The sequence below is a fragment of the Bombus huntii genome, chromosome 8, assembly GCF_024542735.1.
Source record: "Bombus huntii isolate Logan2020A chromosome 8, iyBomHunt1.1, whole genome shotgun sequence".
NCBI classification, from domain to species: domain Eukaryota; kingdom Metazoa; phylum Arthropoda; class Insecta; order Hymenoptera; family Apidae; genus Bombus; species Bombus huntii.
The window spans coordinates 5,581,173-5,593,715 of record NC_066245.1 but is presented as its reverse complement, the minus strand read 5'-3'; positions in this window follow the sequence as shown (position 1 = coordinate 5,593,715).

Sequence of the window (12,543 nt, the reverse complement as noted above, 5' to 3'; positions counted from 1 at the left end):
GCTTAGTCGGGATTACCAATTTTCCTTGGTCCCGTCTGGTGGAATTTGTAGTAGAAATAAAAGCGTTTCGGGCTTCTTCTCGGCACCCAACGAGAAAGAACCGTGAGGGTCATTGTTGAGCGGGCCACAATGCTCTTATTCCGTCCTTACCCTGCTTCATTAGCAGCGGTACGCGAGGGCGACGCGCGAGGGAAGCAAAAAACCAGGAGGTTCATTAATATTCAATGTTATTAGCTCTCAGTTAGAAAGTTTCCCGCAGAGTCTCTGCCTACTTCTCTTCTTTATCCTTATCTCTTTTAAATAAAAACAAGTCCCTAATGGTGATTGTGGCTGGTGCCACGAGAATACGTAGAAGTGGAAAATCGAAAATCTTTAGCGAATAGAATTACAATGTAGGTTCGATTAACCTATTATCCCGTTATTCGAAAATTAGCGACGAATTATAAATTTCAGTCGATGTTTCGCGATACGTGTCTCAGTGCCGGAAAACTTGCTTAATCGAAGCCCTACCGTACTTGGTTGCACGTGGTATAGTAGAAACATGGCACGTTGTGTTCCAAGCAACTGCCACCACGCCTTCCATATTCGTCTGAGAACGTAATTACCGATTTAATTAATTGGACTTACCGGGTGCTGGCTGCGTGCACTACCTCCGGAGTCACGTTAATTCGGCGTTGCCCCAGTCGGTGGACATGGTTCATCGACGATAACAATAGGCGCGCAATTACGTGACGTCTTCGCGAGACTAACGCCATTGTCTGGCCGATCAACGATGGCTTCCAATCCAGCTAGGTTTGATCGTCGCCTGGAACAGAGATTCCATTGATTTTCTCTCTTTATTCGTCGATTCGCGCCCAGTCGACGTCGCTCTGCACGGAAATATCGATTGAGGTATCGATAAATTGTCTGGTTCCGCGTGCGGATGTCCCGCCTAACGCGGTTAAACGCGTAACACGCAGCTAATTCGCAATATGGAAAACATACACGGCAAATGGGATTAGAACGACTCGACGATAACGACTACGCTGGATTTTCTGATTAATTATTACGCACGTTACCGTATCGGTCGGGTACTCTATGAACTGTCGATATTTCTGTCGATATTATTTCATAGACGATAGTAATTTTGCAACGGACCAAGCTTAGGGAAGCGGAATGCAGTTAGCGGCTCTCGTATATTTCAACTTTAACTTATGGGGTATGTTGCTTCTTTATGCCTTTGCGTGGTATTAACTTATCGCTTATTACACGAGTTATTTCTTATTACTACCGTTGAGTTACGCGAGATCCACTGTTTATATAAATACTGTTTTACAGAAAGAAACAATAGAGATGGAATTAAATTGAGAAGATTTGTTTCACTCTCCATAAAATAACAACGATTACTTTACTTTGGATATTTTTTAGTAGTTGGTTCAATCTTGACTCAGTTTTGTGTATTTTTTCTCGTAAATGCATAAACATTGCAGTCCATTACATTGAAAAGTTCACTCTCAAAATCCATCATAGTGTCACGAAGAAATTGTGTCACCATAATACACAGAGTTCACAAATAGCTCCATTGTGCAGAGTCTGCCTTACCCTGTTGTACAGCCATCGATTGTTTAAAAAATGCTGTATAGTCTGCGGAAATCGCGTTTCGACAAATTCTTTCAGAAACTTGATCCCAGACGATAGGATCAAACGTGACAACGTACCTAAGCAACCATTTCTTTTAACTTTTAAACGAGGATTGTCTTGGTAGATTCCATTTCATTTAGTTAGAATCTTACGCTATATTATATCTCTCATGAAAGACAGACAAAAAATGTTGAACCTTCGCTGGAATAATCGATACCATTCTTCGCTGGATATAACACAGTCACATTAACATTTCCTCTGGCTCTTCTAACATTCCCCACAGACTCGAATGACTACGGGCAAAATCGGTTTTATTCAGAAATTCATTCAAGGAATTCGTTTAAAAATTCACTGGAAACGAGCGAAGAAAGAGAAACGTTCGAGAGAAAAATTTCGCGAAGCTATTCAGGTAATTAACAAAAGGTCCCTAAAAGATGCTAAACTGTTACCTTTTCCTTAAATTGCCCTACGAATTTTACGAGCAACCTGACTTCTATAATTTTATCGATCATCGCTGACAACCAAGTTTGATTAATACGTCGATGAAGGGCGAGATTTTATTGCGCGAATGCCCGGTTGCCAGTGAAATTTTCGCCAACCCCTGGGATTATTTTCAACGGCAACTGCAACTCTTTCAGCCCGGCGTCAACATCAATATTAATTCATATCGTTGACAGGGCGCCGATACGACGATCTAGGCCCGATGTAAATACGCCAGCGCGGAATAAACGCGCGAAACGTATTTGCCGCCCCTCTATGCCACTCTTGCGTCAATATTGCGTGAAAGCCTCGACCGCCGCCGCCAGCTATCCCCGGTTTTCGTGCGGAACACCCACCAGAAAATGAACTCTTATTTACCCAACCGTTTCTTTTCACCCCGCGAATACTTTTGACGGCCGACAATGTTTGCAGTTGGCCAGAAATTGAAAAATACTATTGTCAGACGGAATGTCTTTGAAAGATCGTGGCAGCTCATTAAGAAGATGCATAATCGTGCGGATTAAATGTGATTAAATCGATATTTATTTGGTATGTTCATTCGGTAACCAGATTCATGAACATTTACGCTAGGAAATTGTTAATACGTACTATCCAGATATGTATAATTTTGTGTATTAGACTAAATTGGCCACGTAGTAGTGACATACGTATGTGAATATGAGTGTGTGGAAGTATGTGTGTGCGCGTATCGAAAAACAGATGAATGTAACTGTTTCGTTGGCAGCGTGGAATGGAAGCTGGCGAGACAAAGAGAGTGCTGAGACGCGTGCAAATGTATATCGACGAAGATCCTGGAAATCGTTTATTAAATAAATCTAAAACTATTTCGATATGAATTCTAAGTGTAACTTTAGTGTTCCTTTACTTTTATTTCGGCAATTAAGATTCACAATTCTCAACACGTATGAAGAATTGAAATAACGTCCTGAATTTTATGTATGCGAGCATACCAAACCTTCTGATAACTTGTTGTTGTTAATTCAAATTTAACATGTCAATAGCAATTTCCTTTAATTGAAAAGATTTTTGAGAAAATTTCTTCTAAATTCTTGAAGTTTATGTGGCAAGTAATGATTGGCGGTTTTTACTCGATTTCTTAGTCCATTCGTTCAACCTGAATCCGGTTCTTGTTCCAGCAATTGTAGCTTAAACCAGCTCGACTGTCGTTGTATTTAATTACGCGCCACGTTGTCATCGCAGCCTCCATATCTATTGTTCCAGTTCATAGATCGCGATTCGGGGTGTACGTTTGTCACGACAAATTAACGGTTCTCATTCCTACCGAGGTAGTAGGCGATATGACACTGTTACGGGCATAATTGCGGACGCGTTGCATGGTGACTTTAATATGACAAGCAAGGAGTAATGAACGTGCCGCTCATAAAACGGCCGACCGTTTCCGGTAATCGCTTCCAATGGCCGAGAGATCGGCGTGAACGTAACAGTTTCAAAACTGACGCTGGTCGAACAAACTACTCGATCGGCTTCATCAATTTTTTAGAATTCTCAGTGGAAATCGTTGTTGCGCTTACAAATACAATATGACAAGACAATAAACGGTATTTCTTCTCCAAATTAGCCGCATAAGCAATATAAGATTTACTTGTTACACGTTATGGGAACTATGTAACTATATAACCATATAACTAATATCATAAATGTCTTACAATTCTATCGCGAAGCTAAGGTATCATAATCGTAATAGCAGCGTATCGTGTTGCAACCAGACAGTATCTAACTCTTCGATTAACAACGATATCAAAATACGTATCTGTTCCGCGAGAAACGCTAATGGAGTATAAGCGGAAACTCACGAAAGGATACAAGGAAGGGTCAGTTTCTCCTGGTTTCATCCATCCTTCCGTACGAAACTGTCCCTAAGGACGTCTCGCCGTCTTCGCACGATGACAGACGCGTCTGGCCATCGATAAAAATCGAGAACACATTTCTCTCTGTTATTATCGAGAAGGGAACGTAATCCGGTGGAACGAGGATCGAGAACGAGAAGCGGAGGTTATTTTTCGTAGCGTTCCCATGAGGAATACATCCGAGACGGTTTTAAAACAATATTGACACTGGCCTGGCCGAGACGACGGAAGAGTGGCAAGCATATAATTCACGAGAGGGGTTGCTGTTTACGGCACGGGCCGGTCGTCGACGCTAACGATGTTCACACCGGCTCTAGCAAGCTGACGAATAATTCAGTGCTTTAATTACGACGTAGACTCGGAGGGTAGCTCAATATTGCATCCGGCTCAGCGTATCTGTCAGTAATGCTTCTTCCTTGTTGGCTAGACGCGCTTTTGTATTTGTTATGATCCCGTCAAGAAAATGGAGAAACATCACGCCTAGAAACCCTCGTGCTGCCCTATCCCTTAGTTCGCAATATTACGACTACGATTTGTTTCATAAGAGACGTTTCTCATATCGGTGGGAATTAACGTCGTCCCTTCGATTTCGAGTGCTCGCGAAATCCCACTGTGAAATTGTATGGCAGCTACCGATCGAATCGAGACGTTGCAATTATACGATCTCGAGAGGCGCTATGCTCCATTGGAAACATAATTATATTACCCGGAACGAGTGACAGGATTATTATCGGAATCGATAACAGAATTTTCCTAGTAAAATTGTATATGAGACGTGTTTTCTTTAGGAAAGCTACACGGAGCGCAATAGAAAGTTTCTGGCGAAGTTTCTCGGCAGAAAACCGGGTCGAAGTGGCAACAAGCTCGCTAAGATCTTTGAATAATTCGCGGTCTCCTCGCGCTCACACAGCCGCCCATAAAACTTCCTAATTTTTCAGGCATCGTCACTGGCTGCGTGCTACCGCCGCCATTCGTTCATGCATAATCAACACGAGGCTTACCTCGCGTGTGTCGCTGTGGGAGCATTAAAAAATAATCCACAGAACGTTCGCCTGGTAGCTTGAATAAGTAGGTGCGAACGAATAACATATTGCCGCCCGGGTGTCGGTAAAGGGACTGAGAAACGAGCCTGGCGAAATTAAAAGTGCCATACAAACGTTCTAGAGTTCTCGTTATAACGAAGAAACTTCGAGAAGCTGGACGGAAGACGAACGACCGGGTCGAAACGAAAAGGGGTAAACGGGACAAACTGATGAAGAAGGATGGGGTAGAAATGAATTTAAAAGACGCGGAAAATTGTTTCTGCCGATGACATTTTGAAAGAGAATTCGCAGCAAAGTGAAACACACCGTCACGCCATAATTCTGGAGGCCGATAAAGCAAAATTCCTACGACACGCCGTAATTCTACCGGCTCCCCGGAAACCCTTCTAAATTCGGCGTTTCGCTGGCCAACTTACTCCCGACGTAGCCGTTATTTACAAACCGAGCCTTAATAAGCACACAGGGCCTGGCAACCGGTGCAATCACGGAGAACCGTTATTCAAAGTCTACGGTGCATCCGGTACAGATTTAACATCGATCTGACTGCTCGCAAGGTGTGTTTCTTCCGGATCGTAATAAAAAAATTGCATTTTTTCATTTCAAACGTAGGTTTTTAATTCCTGTTAAATAATTCCAGTTGGATCGTCATCCGAACGTTTACAGTGGAAAATTTAACGTCATCAAGTATGATCAAACGATTTGTAATTCGTAACTTTTTCATTTGTTTCGTTACTAATCTTGTTGCAATTCATTGATATTTACTAAGAACTTGTAACGCGTATCTTGTGAAATCTCGCCAACAATATTACTCCAGTCGTGCAAAACAAACCTGACAGATCGAGGAAACCGGAGTATCAATAACATCGGAAACTCTAGACGAACGTTTGAAAATTGGGGAGAAGTTCGTGCCATACGCGCAGAGTTCGAAGCCGATCTCTTTGATCTTCCAGTTACACGCTGTATAATTGTCACCGACAACGTACACACCGTTGTTCCATAGTTACCCCTCTTTCTGTGTCCAGTGTGTCTAGTTACAGCACAGTACGGTGGAACCAACGTAAATACAGTATGCAGAGAAAAGAAAAAATCAGTGACACTGGCGGCGTTGATCCTCGATCAACGTTACACTAGGTGATCGAATAATATATAAGACGAGACCACGAAGAACGCCTGATTTGAATCTACACGGGCTGTAAAGTTCATTAGATTTAAATATTTATGAGATCGGGGTAGAGAGGCAGGTCCCAGGTCAATTTGAAGCTGGAGGAAAACGACTTTGGTTCTTTATTCCCGCGGGATCGGCGCACGAAGACGGCAGAGCGGGCTCTGCTCTTCTCTCTGAGGCTCCTAAGCATTCGGGAGTCTGAGAACGATGCAAAAGTTTCCCGACCACGGATTACCAAAGAAGACAACTTCCAAAGACAAATGCTCGATTTAATTGACCGAAGCATCGCTTCGATTCGAACGAGCGCCCATTCTCCAACGTTTCGTAAACGCGAATCCGTAAACGTTTAACGTCTTCGACCGTCGCATTCCGCATTGCGGATCGCCTGACTGCGATCAAACCGAACCTCGGCAATTTCCTAAGCTCTACGATTGACTTAATTAACTAGGGCGGAGAAAAAAGGTCGATATTGTCGCGACTGATCCTACAGGATTTCTGTAAGCGCGATCGGTCTCTTCGAAAATCGTACTAAGAATTTTCTAACCAGCCCTCCCTGATAACAATTAAAATTTACTACGAATATGAGGTAAATTTAAGCTAATGATAAATGCGCCACCACATCCAACTCCGCGCGCAAATTTATGGTCGTCCCTTTATACGGACTAACGCCGGATGAGGACTTCGTATGATTTAGAATACGAACTCACTTGGGTTTCTCACTCGAAAATCGTATTGTTCGGTAACCAGCTGTTTAGTATCTATAAGCTACTTTAATGTGTACTATTTACTCGCATCATTAACAAAAATCTTCTAATTTACGTTCTCCCTCAGTTAACTAACCATCAAGCATTAACTGTAAGTTTATCTTTTGTCTTAACAATTTTGTTTCTGCATATACATACACATTGCTGATTATAATCATAAAAATATATTAAGACACCTGTTGGCATCTAGCGTTTAAATCATAGCTCGTGGCTTTTTCCTCGCTTTTGCCGATACGTATTCGTGCGCTTGAATTATGAATATTTTCATTCAACCGTCTACCTGATCGTAAGTCTGATAGTGCTCGCCTCTTGATAACATCGTTCGCATTCTTTCAAGGAAGAACAAGATGGTCACAAGGAGACCATAAATACACTACAATAGATTCAGACGGGGCACACTTCATGCCAAACGCCTCCACACCTCTTGTCTCGGCGTCACGATTTATAGCCAATTTGAAAATGAAGCCACGAGTGGATCACGGTAGACAAAGGTCCAGCGTTAGGACCTTTCTACCCTTATACACACATTCACGTGCTCATATGTACGTGTATACACGTATCTAGTGATCGAATCGAACATAAATTTGTTTCGGTGACAGGATTAAGCCTGACCCGGTTTCTCGAAGGCGTGGCCTTCTCGCGGATTCGTAGGAAATCAGGGATGCTGGACGGTCGATTCCTGGGGGATTCCAAGGTCGGTTTGATAGACGGGCCGATAAAACTTTAGCAACCGCGTAAATCAACGGGTAGGGCGGCCAGAGAATTCCGGCGCGAAGGGTAACGATAGCCTGACACGGGCCGCGGGTGAATTAAGACGACGCCTCGACCGGATGTCCTGGCCTCTCGTTCAATCCGCAATCGGGACCATAGATCTCTTAGGCCGGTCACCCGTGGGATTTCGGCTGTTTTACGAGCTCGCCGCGATGCTATCGCGAACGACAACGTTCCTTTCTTTCTTTCCTTCTTTCTTAAATAAAACGACTCTGGCGGTGCTATTGGTCAATGAACATTGGTTCGTTGATATTAGCGTACGAGTGAGATAGTTGGCTAGCGAAACAGTACAAAGTCAAACGAATGAACCATGTAACTAGCGGGTTTGTGTATGCTACGCGTGTTGGCATATGCGATGATTCTGAGAGAAGTTAAGATAGAAAAAAGGGAAATACTGAGATTCGTAAAGAGACCTATACACATTGAAATGACCCATGTTGGGACGTACCAACTCTGAGGTTTTGTGAAATGGTATCAGTCAGTATCGAGCTTTGTTCATCAACTAGAACGCTGTACTGAATGGTATACTGCATCCGTACAAACCGCAACCGACACCGATATGCTGATACTAGTCGATGCACTAGTAACTGCATCGTGAAATCTCGAAGTCGATCACTCAATGAAGGGAAGTAAAGCAGAGTGTTCTAACCGATAATTCTACATGGAATTATGGAATAATACGTATATCAGGGATTTCATTTTTACACTCCGATCTATGTACGTAGGTGGTCGGTTTGTAAATGATTGGTAAACCATATCGACTAATAATGCAAAAACGCGTGCCCTGTTTCTAAAATTATGTCAGAGAATGTGATGCTACTAGAGCCTTTATTTTACTTTCATAAACCAACTTTTTAACGACCAACAAAATACATCGAACGTCTTTCAAGTGCTTCGGCGCAGGTATTCAAACAGAAAGATCAGCGTCAAAAGAAGAAAAGAAGGCTGTTGAAAGCTGAGATTTTACGGCTAGTCGTTCCACGAACACAATCACGGAGCTCGATTTTCCATTTAGTCAAACGAAGGTAATTGCTTTAACGTAAGAGCGATTCTGTTGTGGTCGAGCTGTTTTTTAATCGTCTACGACGGTTTCGGTGCCGGAGGCACAGAGAAAGAGGCACTGGCTTCGTCCCATGGAGGACAAAAAGATCGTGAACGGGACGGCAAACGAACAAGCAAGTCAGAGAGGACAAAGAATGTGAACGACTTGGAGAGGGGGCGTCGCCAGAATTAGCCGTAATTTCCGGAAGGGTTCACCGCGTTATTCGAGTCAATGAAAACAGCAGGAGGACTTCCGTCAGCCTCTCGGGAAGAAAGGAGAGCAACCAGTACCGAGATAACGATCACGTGCCTTTGCGGACGTGTACCGACTATCCCCTTTTGTCAATAAGCTTGCAAGGATTCGAGTGCTCAACTGGAATCCACCACTTCGTAGAAAACGTTTGAAATCTCGGGCTTCCGAAGTTTCCTTTCTCGGTTTATCGCTCGACCTCGAATACAGACCTCGCACGCATGGCTGATTTTCTAGGAAGAAAGCCTAACGAAGAGATTCCTTTCTTCGCGAGTGGCTAATGACTTCAAGAGGATCGTACTTGGTACAATGTCATTGAACGTCGGTTACTATCACCTCCTTACAGTCTGCCTGATGCGAATAACTGCACTGTTCATAGGGAAGGAAGACGCAAGAAATGGGTCGAGGGAGAACATTCCGAAATGAAGTTTCGGCCAACACGAAGACGAGACGCGTTGGTCAAGAGAGGAAATGTGGTTTCTCATTGACAAGGGTTGGAAACGTCTGGAAATTTCTTACATACTTTATCCGATGGTTTCTCGAAGCTCCGCGGACTGACCAGCCACGCAACCTCGATTCCGAAATACTTGGCGAGTTCGTAAGAACTCGGTAGAACGACGAGCATTACGGAAATTCGAAACGCCGTGAACGTACGAAGCAAGGAGCGCAAGGCGAGAGCATTCCACGGGAGCAGGGCAATTTCCGAAACTCCCGACAAATTTCCCGACCTGCTCCCGCTTTACATAGCTGAAGCCACCTCTCTCTGTCTCTCTGTCTCTCTCCTTCTCTCCTTATTCGAGCCCAACCAGAGATCGTGATACCCTTCAAAGAGTGGCGAACGAATTGTTCGCAGTTTAACCGTCAGTCTTCCCCTTTGGAATGCAAATCTCTCTCCCGCAGTTCGAACTTGATGTAAAAGACTCGCACGATGTTCGACTTGGCCACTTAATTCGCGCCAAGACATCGAACACTGCGGACTTTTATCTTCCGACCGGAAAGCAAAGCATAGTTTCTCTCTCCCTCTTCCTTTCCCTTTGCTCTTTGACAAGTTAATTCTAAGGAGCTCAATCTCTGCGACGACTTGGTAATGTTCATGGAAGACTAAGCGATTACGTTCTTTTGCATATCACAGCCAAGGAATGAGAACACCGTCGTTTACAAACAGAGATATCAAGGAATGTTATACGTTGTCGTAGTTCGATGCTTTCTGGAAAAAGATAAACCCGTAATGCAACGTTGGTGTGCGGAAATCGTATTTATCGATGTAATCAACGCGAAACCATTCGAGAGCAGCTAATAGCAAGGTTCTCGTCGCTTTCTTATCTCAACGATGCTTTCAGACAGCCGACTGCAAAAAGGAACAACCGAAACAAAGCGGTTTGCCGTGTCTTAATGTCATTATTCCGTGATGGAAAAATTACGAACCAAACGATCTTCGATAAACACCGAACATCCTTTACGATCAGACGCGTTTCATCCCTTCGACGAGACGAACGTTGAGACAAACCTATGACCGGAGGAACGTTGCATCCGTGTCGGTTATTTTACCGAGAAGTATCTGGAAGTCGTCCATTTATCGCGTCCCCTCTTCGTCAGTCATCCTTTTACGTTCTTATCGCGAACACGAAACAAACGATGCACCGCGCAAAACGCTACGCTGAGGACATCATTTTTCATACGGTACGTTTACTTTGGCGTGAATTTCCAACGCACCTCACTTTCGTAATTGCGCAAGACTTCTGTGATGGCTCGTACAAGGATTGCAGTGACTGAAATGATTGTAGAAACAGAAGGAACATCGTAGAACGTGGCCAACGTCTATTTCTTCTTATTACGAACACACTGATCGTGTCATCCATCTACTGTACCTACGACGAATCGCGAAGATATTTGAACGTTTAATGTGGAAACTTATTAATATATTGCTTATGTTATATAAAATATCTTCAAATTTCATTAACAGTATAATAAGACGCGAGTATTACGATTATACGAGGAAGATTTAACCCTGTGAGCGCTGCGTTGTCCGACGTTAAGCGTGCGCCATGGGCTGCGTACTTTTTACGAAAGGCATTGTAGTCTGCTACGCACTTTGGGTTTCGCTTTGCTTTGCCAGTTTGATAATTAATTTTCTTTGTTTCTACGAAATCGTCAGAATATGAGGTGGATAACATCCATACTAAATCGAATGGTTGTGTGAGAACGCATATATACGTTCATAGCGTAAACGAGTCGGAAGATGTACAAGTTGCAAGGATCTTATGGCAAACAGTATTTGAACGATCGGTTATTCCCTGTATTAATAAACTTGAATATATTGGGACGTTTAAACGAGACCATCTTTAATACTGGGTATATATGTTTAAGAAGTTGTATCCGATACTTCTGCGAGTTCCCTGAAACGTATATCCGCACTAAATGTCTCGTAATTCCTACATAGTTTCAGATTTACTTGAAACTTTACTCAGGCGATGATAATAGCGTTTCATCGCAGTGTTAATAGAATTGCAAGAGGTTTTGTATAGCGCATATAATATATGTATGAAAATTTTCTGCAACAGCAGTTCAAATATTTTCATGAGTTTTGTACGCGTACACCGGTTGTAATAAAAACAACTGCTAATCCAAGTCAGCAAAAGTCAGAATTAGAAGCGTGAAGTTAATAAGTACGCGCATGGATATCGAGGAAAATAACCGTTTTGTTCCTACAAGATATTATTATGCTAAGTTCATTCGCTAACACCGAATTCTGAGAATTATTCTTTACGAAACAGCACGCGACGAACTCGTCTGCGAAAAGTACTCGTGTGTCTTCCTCGCGAGCAGTTAGTCAGCTCCGGTGTAGATAGTAATGCTACTTTTGCTCGCGGACAAACCACGAACGACTCGCAAATTGTTCGTGAAAAGTTCGCGAACAGCGTAGTTCCGGCGCTGGAGATTACGCGAAAATAGAATTGATTTATCCAAGCGAAAAAATTACAGGTAGAATTAAAATCTACTACTTCTCGTAGAATCGATGTAAATCGCTTATTCGCTATGAACTATTGGTATTCTCTGATCTGGCGATTGCGAATCGACGAGCAGTAACATAAAAATCCACTAAACGCGCTCGCGTCAGCTCTCGCCAACGGCAATAATTATTATCACACCTGCATTTGCTTTTATTATCCGGATCTAGCTGACTAATGACCTCTTTTTTCCCTACCGTGATCGTCGAAGGAACCCCATCTAACTCCGGTTCGGATAAATCGTCGGCGAAAGGGATGACGAATTATAGGGAATTAATTCACCGGGGTCAGTGATGCGTCACGAGGCTGGAACGCGCGCGCGCGCGCGAGCGCTTTAACCGAACTCGACACAGGTTCGGACATCGAGAGAGGAAAAATATGGCGAAAGCCGGTTTAATGGTTCGCGTACCACAGCCATGATCTAGATAACTCGTGTACACATAAACGGTCGCAATGAAAAAATGGTAATTCATAGGGGCCGAAAAAGAATTCCCAGCTGGAAAGAAAAATAG